This window comes from Corvus hawaiiensis, chromosome 3 (assembly GCF_020740725.1).
Source record: "Corvus hawaiiensis isolate bCorHaw1 chromosome 3, bCorHaw1.pri.cur, whole genome shotgun sequence".
NCBI lineage: Eukaryota > Metazoa > Chordata > Aves > Passeriformes > Corvidae > Corvus > Corvus hawaiiensis.
In genome coordinates, this window is record NC_063215.1 from 3,062,053 (window position 1) to 3,071,842 (window position 9,790).

Here is a 9,790-nt window from a genome sequence, read left to right on the forward strand (position 1 = left end):
AAAGAACAAATAAGGCCAGGAATTCCGTGTGATTTCTGAGCAGAAATGGAGCAGCTGCATCTCTCCCTTCTGCCTAATGCAAGATGATTAATGAACAGATTGAAAGGATTGTGTATTTCATGTCAAAATTTGGGGATTATAATAGGCAAAGATTGAACTACTATAATGGACCCTCAATCAAATTATAGCAGTTTAACAATAAATTGTGCTTTTTGGTATCTCAAGCTCCTCTCAAACTTCATAAAGTCTCATTATCTCAAAATAAACCTTTCAAAAAGCTCAGTAGAATGACAAAACGCCCAAATTCAAACACACACTTTGGAAGCATACTTTTCATATAGATATTTTTCTCATTGTTAGATTATTTCTTTTTCCAATTCAACTCCAACCTGTAATTCCATCTGCTATACAACTTCATGAACACATCTGTATTTCATTCCAGATAGACAAAATACTACACCATAAAAATAGAAATAGGTGGGAACAGGCAACAAAAATAATCAAACCAAACCAAAGAACAAGCCAGATTTGTACAGACACCAGATCAGAATGAGGAAAAAAAATGCTGTTTGTAGTGAACAGTTGTGCCAGTTTTAGAGAGAAGAGTACACAGAAGGGGTCTCGTGAAACCCAGTCTAAATCTGTGTTTTGCAGTCCTGTCTTGTGCTTTAAGTGAAACCCAACAGCATTTTCTCCACAGAGATCTATTCGTCTTTGGGTTTCATTTCCTGCTTCTTTCTTAATTTCTTTTTCCTTTTTAAATTTTTTATATTTTAAAATATTTTTATTTTTTATTTCCTAACAGAACAGCTGGATTTGTGTTCAGTAATAATTCTTCTCCTTGCTCTTTAAAAAAAATATGTCATACTCCATTCGTATCCAGTTCTTTCTGGTCACTAATTTTTTGTTTGCTTTGACAAAGCAGTGGGGGAAAATGTTACATTCCCCACAGTCTGGTGGAAAGGAAATGGAGAGGATTCCCCTCATTTTACTCCCAGTAAAGCGAGATCCCTGTAAATATTTCCTAACCAAACTATGAGTCCCAGTATTTGGGGCTAGGTGTTTTTCTTTTTCTAATTCCAGTCTATGGGAGCAGTGGGGGCATTGGAAAGGATTGCTCTCACATTTGTGTCCTCACATTTCTGGCAGCAGGATCAAGCTGTGATGCTCCTGGAAAGGCTTCCCTGGGAATAAACAGTTGAGAGGTCTTGTCCATCTCAACAGCCCTCCGTGATTCTCCTCCCCACACCACAAGATTCAGCCAGAATTTCTGCGCCAGATGTTGTCATTGTGGTGTTTCCTGGCTTGTCGCAGGGTCCAAGGACATTTTTCACCACGTGAGCACAGCGCAAAGCCTTCCTCACTTTGCCAGGAGCTCCCACATTCCTCACCCCTTCCATTGCCAGAGCACAAGGAACTCTGTGGCTCGGAATGATGCACGTGACCAAAAAATGAGGGGTTTTCACTTGCCAGGAGATTTGTGCTCTGACCATGGAAATTTGGCTTGAGGTATCCAAGGTGATCCTCAAATCCTCAATTCCAGCCATACTGCAGGAGGTGCATCCCACATGCCTTAGCCAAGTGGCGAATTGTCCTGGGGAGCTCCTTGTCTCTCTCCACTCCCACAGAAAGGACCTGGATTAGTGACTTTGGGTCAGTGGCTGCCATTGAATGGACAATTCTTCAATGAATGTGGTCCCATGGCTCAGGGAAGTGCCACATTCCAATTATTTCGAAGAATGGAGCCTCTCTTCACTCAAATGGAAAGAGATGAACGTATTTTTCCTTCATCAGTCCTAACAGCCCCTCTTTGTCTGCTCCCTCTCCGCCTCCTGCGAAATTCAGTGTTGAGATCAGACAAACCAAAATTGAAAGATCAGGACTGCAAATAATTTTCTTTCAATTTTGCTGATTGGTTCCAGTTACAAACAGGCTGTATTTGGGGAAAAGAAAAAAAGCAAATTCATGTTTGACAATTCTGGTGTCTATCTCACATCTCAAAAACATCACTTCAGTGGAAAAGAACAGAAATAATAACCATTCACTCATGAACACAATATCGATTCCAGTGTACAGGAAAATAGGATCCAGACAAGATTTTACAACTAAGAAGGGAACGTTACAATAAAGATTATGACATTTTATGAATATTCGTGTTATAGCTTTGAGCTTTATTGCAAAGCAAAAAATATATATTTGTATATATATATATATATTTTTATCTACATATCACCTCTGACATTGTGTACAACACTAAATCACAAGAAATCAAAGAAATCATAGTGAGGTAGATACAAAACACAGGGATGTTGAAGAATCCAGCTGCTAAATTTGGCTTAACGCAACTGTCATTAACATCTGTATATCCACCACAGCAGTGAGCTTTGATTCACAGCTTGATCAATGGATCCTACTAACATTGATATTGATATTAGAGCCCATTTAGGAATGATGCCTTTTGGGGAATGGGGAGGAAAGTAAATCAGAAGCATTTCCTACAAACCAGTCATCTCCAAGGGAAAATTTTCCATTGATTTTTCATGACTTTTAATGTTGATAAAACAGCTCTGAGAAATAGCCTGTGATCTAGGGGTACTGGTAGTGCCTGAGGGCAAAGAGGGAGGACTCTCCAGCAGGGGAATCTACTGGGGCTGAACATAAGCAAAAGCAAAATAAACCGTTCTCCCTTCCATTTCGATGGCCGAGAGGAAGCAGCACAGCCCGGGAGTGCTGGAGGCTGCATCCACAAACGTGCGCTCGGGAATATCGTCTCGGACTTGTTGATGATGGCCAACCAAACAAGGCTTCAGCAGAAGGGCAGCCCCTGGATGGATCCTGCTGCTCTTTTCAGGCAACAGCAGATACATGGCAAGAAAATCGGTACCACTGAAGTGACCGGCACTGGTGGGACCGGTGCTGGCACCCGGTGGGGTCTGGCTGCTTGCTCTGCGTTCCCACAAGGAGACTTGTTAAGGCACCTGGATTACTGGGACTCTATGGATAATTCTGAGCACAATATCCCAGGAGGGATTTGGGATAGCCTTGGGCTTTTAAATTTAGCCTGTCAACCCAGGACAACGTGTACCTGGTGCTTCCTTCCACAGGTGGAAAGACACAGACATGAGAAGCTGTGGGTTTAATGTTAGCCAGGGGAAGCCAGGCTGGATCCAGGAAAACATTTCCAATGTATTTCCAGCACAGGGATGGTTGGTAAAAGTTCTTTAGGCCATTGGACCACCTTCAGCCATGAGGTGGCACATGCAGCAAAGGATGGACCTGGTACCCTCATATCATTCAGGAGCCATGAATTATCAGGAATGTAAGGAACCCTCAGTGCTTTATGTCCAACACAGACAAAAGCAAGTTGGATTTTCCGGACTAGGAAGCCCCTTTGCTGCTGCTCAAACATCTCCTAATCTTCTTGCAAAGGTAGGAAGTGGCACCCTGGAAGAAGCAGGATTCCCCAGCTGTCCTGCAAACAGTGGCAATGAGAGCTTTATCCTCCTATCATTTACAATGTCATGGCTGGATTAAAGAAAATGAGGAGAATTGACCAGAACAAATTGCAAACAAGCAGGAGGAGAAACCACTGCGCCTGTTACCAGGTCGCTGTGTGAATTGAACAAGTCACTGTTGGAGAATGACCTTATCCTTTAGGAAAACACACAGAAGGTTATTGCTTGTGCATTCATTTCCAAAAGATTTTTGGGAACCTCTACAGCAACCAGAAGGCAGTCACAGGAAGTGTGTAGCACTTAAGAAAATCAAGTTCCCCCATTTCTTAAGCGGGTCCCACACTGAATTACATCCTGATATCCTTAGTCCTGGGAGGGGAGTGCCTGATGTGGATGTGCCACTTTGGCAGGGGCTGCAAAGCCAAATTCCTGATTCCAGAGCTGTGTTGAAGGAGATAATTTTGAATGTTCATTAGCAGAGTACAAAATTTTCATGAAAAGCCATGGTGGGAAGTGTCTTGGAAGCATGGCAAATCCTGTCCACTTTGGATGGGATTCAGCTCCCCTAAACATAACCAAATAAAGGCCACACAAAAGACCTGAAATCAACTGGGATGAATCCCTATTCCCTACCTGGCTGTCTTCCTTGAGTAGGGAATGGACCTTGATAACTGATGGGACACCCAGATCTTCTGGCTAAATTAGAGGATTGAATCCCATGCTCATAGACAGAGAACTTTGGGCAATCATTCTCACCTGGGAAGGGGGCAGATGTCGAGAAATACACCCTCTCTTAAGGTCTGGAAGCTGTAAGCGATTTTATGCTTGTCCACAAAGTGAATTTCTCCTGCTCTTTCCCAAAGACACTGCTAAAGATTTGGGTTTTCATGTCACCAAAAAAGCCATTTGGAACTGAAACAAAATTCTGCTTTCATTGTGACTCTAAAGGATGCCTTGCTTTGCTTTGAAGGGGCTGGGTAACACAGAAAGGAAAAATGTATTGCCAAGCGTCTTCCTTACATTTCCTCCCCTAACAGATTTTCTTGGTGAGTCATGGAACAAGCAGCCTTTGCAAGATACTTCCTTTAAGAACTGGAGTGTATGAACTTGAAAGATTTTAGCTGCAGGATTAGAGATTGAGTCAAACTTGCCTTCTAGGTTCCTCTGCTCGCTGAATTTAGCAATTAGGAAAGTATCCTAATTTTTTTTCCTTAAAACTTTACTAGAAACTGGGGCAGAGGATGACTCCACTTGGCCTCTCAGCACTGCATTTTCAGGGATGGAAATTCAAACTTAAAGTGAGCCAGGGGGGAAAAATACTCTCTCTGAAAAATACTGATTAATCATTAAATTAATCATTAATAATCATTAACACAGACTGCAGATGCCGGCATCCAGCCTTTCAACTACGGTTGTTTTCAGGTAAATGTGGATGTAACTTGAGCAGGAAGACTCACATGAAGTTCTTGGTGAGGATCCAAATGCGAAAGATTGGCTGGAAGAAGCACCCGTGCTACCACAGAATGATGTGGACACTTGTGTTCCCACTGATACGTGGAAGAGATGCCATAAATCCATTCCCTTCCTCCCTTCCACTTTTACCAGCTTCAGAAAGGGATCTTGTGGTATCTACAGCTGTTCCTTGGTCACTTGGAAGAGCTTCACTAAATTAGGTGTCCAGTGAGTCGGAAAAGGGGTTTCATCTCTCCCACCCCAAGAAACTCAAGGTCACAGAATCATTGAACCACGGAATAGCTCAAGTTGGAAGGCATCCATAAGGATCCAGACCATGGGGTCTGTGTGTAGTATATGGGATAAGAATGGGTTGACAGCAGCAATCCAGGATTTTGCCCTCAGCCAAGCTGCGGCTGAGGACAGTCTGATAAAAGGATTTGAAGAGTGTCACCACAGTGGGCCATGGCTCCCAGGGATGGGGAAGCCTTGAGTGGAAGGAAGGAGAAGCACAGCAGGAAGATAAAAATGAGCTGATGAAGGTCAAAGGAAGCATCAGTGAGCTTCCTGAACAGAAGAGAGCTGGAGGCCAAGGGGCAGGCTGGTGAAGAACTCACCGTAAACTGGTTCGAATCGCCTCCCATCGGCACGGAGACGGACCCCGCGGGATGTGCCGAGGAGGACTGTGAGTGCAAAGTGCTTAAAGGCTTGGTCAGCATTGGCAACCCCCGTGTGACAGGCACAGAGAGGTGGGAGCAAAGTGCTTGAAGCCGCAGGGGAGCCGGTGGTGGGCGGGGGACAGGGCAGCCACCTCTGGTGGCCACGTGGTTTCCTGAGCTCATCACTGGACGACCCTGTTTCCTCCCCAACGCTCTCTCTGTGGCAAACTGGGTTGGGGAAAGAAAAGTTATAAAGACTGATTCCCCCTCAGGAATATTCACTGTGAATAACGGGGCAATTTTCTACCTTTCACCTAAGGACAGGGGGAATTTTTCCCAGTAGAGCCAGGCTATTTATTACAGCTTAAAGAACTACAAAACCTCTATTTGGATGGTGTAGATGGGCACGATCCTGGGTTTGGATGTGTGTCTATATTATACACACCCTCACGTGGACATAGGCTATTATATATTTCTATAATATATAATATAGTATATAATACACACACACACACACACACACGTGAGATACTCAAACACCTGAACTCCTGGTAAGTCATGGAATCAAAAGGCTCTTCTTTGAGGCTCGGGGGACACTCACTACATTTTCTATATAGACAACTTTGTACATACAAGTCGTAAAGTGCGTTAAAAAGCGCGTAAAATTTTCTATGTAGAAAACTATGTACATATAGCACACACATGTACTAAAACACTTGGAGTTAAGCCAAATTTCACCTTCATCTTCACATCCCCAATACCTACAATACAAAAACCAGAATTAAAAAAAAAATACATAAGGAAACAAATAATAAAAAAAAAAAATTCTAAAACCCGAGAGAGAGAAATGAATCAAGAAAGAAAATCAAACCCAAAAAACAGTCAACAGAAGCCTGGCACATGTAGAAAACATTGATTCACTTAGAGAACATAAAGAGGGTCATGTCCGAACCTCCTTTTTCTTAAAAACAAAACCAAACCCCTTTTGTTTGTCTGTTTGTTAGCTCTTATTGTTTGAGAAAAGTCACAGTAGCACTCTCACCTTGAACCAGAGTTTGGAACTTTTTGTGTTTCTTTGTACAAAAGAAAAAACGGTTTAAGTTATGGAAAATAGTTGGGAAATTTGAGGTTGGAGAGAGGAGATAGAGAGAGAAACTGGAAGATTGCATAGTTGTGAACAGTGGCTTCTCATCAAGGTGAAAAAGTGCATCATCTGATAAAATAGCATTTGATTATTATTCTTTTTTGTTCGGTTCCATACTTTTTTTTTTCCTCAGTCAACTGTACATGTCACACATGAAAAGGTATTTACAGCACACACACATGCTAACATTAAACATCTGACACTGAAACAGCCATTCTTTAAAGGTTCCATCAGAGTTTGTTCCATGCAAATTCGTACTCTTTTTAAATACATTTTTTGCTACATCCTAAGACCACAGACTTGTCTAAGCCCATCTCATGTAATTTTGATCATTAGCAACACAAAAAGGGGAAAAGCACCAGAATGGCTCGGTTTGATCACCAAACCTCTGCTTTGACTTCTTTCTGTTTTTAATTTTCATTCCTTCATTCACTGCTGGTTGTTTGCTTTTTAAATTTTTTTTTTCTATTGTTGCTGTTATTTGTTTACAATAATTTTCCAGAGATGGGAAAAAACAATTGACTTTTTTCTTTTTTTTAGTAGGTGTTCTTGAGGTAAGAGTTATGCTCAGCACCTGGGGCAGGCAGCAAAGCTTTCAAAAGCATTTGAGAAATGGGGTGTGAGGCCAAACACTGCCACCAACGTTGTAAACTAACAATGAAACAAAACAAAACAAATAAAATTGAGATGAATATTCCAAGTTTCTGTCCCAGCTAAATCTCCCATCCTCTTTCCAACCCTCTGTCCTTTTCCCAAAAATCACAAATGGAATGAAAAGGAAATAAGAGCAACTTGGCACATTCCCTCTTGCACCAGCCAAACAAAAAAAGACAGGTGTTGTACATTAAAAAAGATACTTCAAAAGCTTTTCACGCTTGCTGCCTGTCTCAAGTGCATTTTAATATACGTCTGATCATTTATATTTATATAGGAAAGTCATATTTGTTACACTTTACACAGGATCGCTTCATTTTTGTCCTTTTTTAACCTTTCCACTTTTTTTTTTTTGTCTTTTGGATAATGAGTTGGTTATAACAATCTACAGTAAGGCTGCACAGGAAGAATACTGTGTGTTTTATTTTTTTTATCTCTAAGAACCAAAGTATATAAAATGAGGTTTGATTCTAGCACCTTTTACAGTATTATTGGTGTTGTTCCCTTTAGGAAAAAATACCTTCACTCCACATCTGTTCTATCATCTCTCTCTAGTTTCAGCAATACTTCAAAGGTAACAATAAGAGGATGATTGACCCAACCCAGCAGTCCTTTGAAAAAAAAACCTTCTCCCCCCTGAAGTCAGGCAGAACTGCTTGTGTGAGCAAAGCCTTCGCCAGCTTCCCTCCTGCCTGCCAGCGAGGGCTGGGGCAGCAGCACAGAAAACCGAGCATCCACAGAGGAAAAAAATACACCAAGTTGCTGGGGCAGCTGAGATGGAGAGGCTCGACAGTGGATGGTTTTGCTCGGGCTGGGGGAATAACACCGCTTGCCACAAGGTGCAAAGGAAAGGCAAGGATGCTGCCCTGGGATGCTCCCCTGGGATGCTGCCCCACCGACCCCATCATCCTCCTTCCACGGCAAGGGGAGACCTCCCAATTCCATGTTAGGGGGAAGACGTGGCCTCGTGGTATCCGCTGGGGAGATTTGGAGAAATTTTGAGAAATTTCTATGGTGTGAAACAGCATCTTTCACTGAGAGCGTTTCTGGGAGTCGGGAGGGGAGAAGGAAGCTGGAAAACAAAAACCCATGGGAAAGAGAAGCTCCTTGCCAAGGTTGTAACGCTTTACAGGACGTTGAGCTGTTGATTTCACTTGAGCAGTGTTAATCCTGCAGAGGAATGGTCCATTCCCCAGACAGCGGCATCAGAACCTCAATTATATATATATAATTATAACTATAGCAATATATCTATCTATCTATATTTATAGAAGTATACATTAACGTCTGTTACTGCACTGGCACCTAATACAGAGGAGAAGTACTGGCGTTGCTGCTGAATGCAAGTGGTTGCCTTGACTGAAGTCCTGTGAAGGGTGAGCACCACAAGAAAAGGCACCACGAGGCTTTGAGAGTTGAAATGTTGCTGCCCTAACATTGCCATCATCAACAAAAATAAAGAGCTTGGTGGAGTTAATGAGGGCAGGTGGGGCCAGGCCGAATTCCGGCCTCGCTGATGACAGAAAAAACAGGGTTTTCCCAGAAAAAAATTGGGGTTTATGCAGGGTGGCTGATGGTGAAATTGAGACCAGACTTTGGTCTTTTGAGGGGCACGTTGATTTTGCGAGCTCTTAGGTAGCACTCTGGACACTTAGGGCCTTCCTAAATTCAAACAGCCTCATTGTGCCGTGTTCAACACTCCTGCACCAATAGAAGAAAAGCAGGATTGAACTTTGAGCACTCAAGGAATAATCTAAAACAAAGAGGGCACAGCCTGCCATGGGCTGCCTCCCAGGATGTGCTGGATGCCTTCAGCTCCCACTAAACCAGGGGAAGTCGAAGGCGCTCAGCGAGTCTGATCTCATCCCTCTGCAGAGCCCTGCCCTGAATATCTCAATCTGTCACTCCCTGAGAGCCCAGAGAATAAATTTTCCTGGACACAGGCAACAATTTTGATAGGTTGACAGAAGTCCTGCAAGGCTGAGGCAGAAATGAAACCCTCAAAGATCTGGTTTTCCGAGGTCTTAGCCTGCGCTTCTCATTCTGTCCTTACTCAATCAACATTTCCACTGCACTAAACTTTTGCGTTGGCCCTTGTTCTGTTTCTTCTGCTCATAAACTCACACTCAAGCACGTTGCCCTCCAAGATGTAGAAAGGAGAGGAAAAGCTGGGAATAGGCCAGAGCACATCCTCAGAGCCCTCCTGCGAAATGAGAAGTTGCAGCAGGCACTGCCCATCACCAACGGGCTCCCTGTGCGTAAGGTCATTGCTTGGTGGTCAAAAAGAAAAAGAAGAGACTCGCAGGCACTCTGTGCCAAGTTAAGAGCACAGGTTTTGCATCGTGTTGACACCTGTCAGCCCATCCCATCTGAAAATCCCGAACTCTTCCGACAGCTACTGACAAGCAGCCTGCCCCCGCTGTTGG